This window comes from Borostomias antarcticus (genome assembly GCF_949987555.1).
Source record: "Borostomias antarcticus genome assembly, chromosome: 21".
Taxonomy (NCBI): Eukaryota; Metazoa; Chordata; class Actinopteri; order Stomiiformes; family Stomiidae; genus Borostomias; species Borostomias antarcticus.
Window position 1 is genome coordinate 13,722,444 of NC_140254.1, and position 1,390 is coordinate 13,723,833.

Below are 1,390 nucleotides of genomic sequence, written 5' to 3' on the forward strand. Positions count from 1 at the left end.
CTCTAGCATAATAAAACAAGGACTAGACCAATTATATAGTACTGTATATGGCTTTACCATTGGTTTCCAACCATACAGCATACATTCACAAAGTATAATGAATTATGATATAAAAATGGGACATGTTTAGTATCAATGTGACCTTGTCAGATGGTTAAACCATTTCTGCAGCGACTGCATGCTTTAACTTTAATCAGAGTGGAGCGGGGTGCGTTTGTAGGGGTTCCCATTCTGAGGTTTCTTGGTCTGCGGTCAACTTGGGCTCCTTTTTATTTCCCTTTGTGATGAATTCTGAACATGGAGGACATTAATGACCCAACCCCACCACACGACCCTGGTTTACATGCAAAGACACTGCAACACTGGAGCCAGACCTGAGCAAAAAGTACCGTAATACTCAAAGGGGAGAGCACCTCAATAAAGAAGTTTGAAATATTAGCACTAGCATGCAGACAAGGTACAATATTCTGAGCATTATAGTATACTTTGCTCATTTGACCAACTTTGCTCCAGCGAATTTGGGCCGTAGGAGCTCCCGCTGTTCCGCTGGTTCTGTCAGCCCCTCCTCCTCGGTGTCTGTCAGTAGAGTGCGGCCCGTTCCAGGTTCTGATTATAGCCTGCTCTCAGTCTGGCTCACCAGGACAATGGTACCATGGGCCCGGCCCAAGGCCCGGAGATATGTACTGTCTAGATTACCTGAAAACATTCTACAGAGCTTTCTCTGAATGTTTCATTGTAATGCAAGCGTTGTGGTGTTTCATTTGGAGGGGGAGCAGGACCATACGATAATTACAGTCAAGGCATGTCGATGACCTTGTCAATGGTATGCTTTACCACCATGTTTCGTAGATTTGTTATGTAACCTCAGCAATGTATGCCGCTAATGAACTATGTACACAAGACGAGGTAGGCAAGAGGCTGGAACACGACCTCTCAAATATGGTTTCATTTTTCTCCTGAGAAATCCACACTGGAAAGAGAAGTCTTGGGCCAAGACCATTTTTTGAAACAACAAATACTGTATGACTGGATCTAAAGAGATACATGCTTTGGTTTTTTGGAGACATTGGGGACTTTCATTGAATGGAAAAAGTAAAGAGATGGGGAAACTCTGTTTCTTACATGCAATTACTGTACCCAGAAATAGAACAACACATGGGACTGGGGTTCAGACCGTGCTTGGCTGAGACCAAGCCAGGTTGAAACTCAGTGTTATTGGCTGAAGGTCAGTGTGGAACAACTTTTTTCCCTCTCACCACTCATTATTTCTTCCGTGTGTACTTTTGAAAGTGTATGTTCTTCCTAACCCCCGCCCACCGCCCCAATTGTAGTGTCAGATCATCTTCGGTCGCCAAGTGTGATAACTGTATATAACTGGTTCTATTTACAA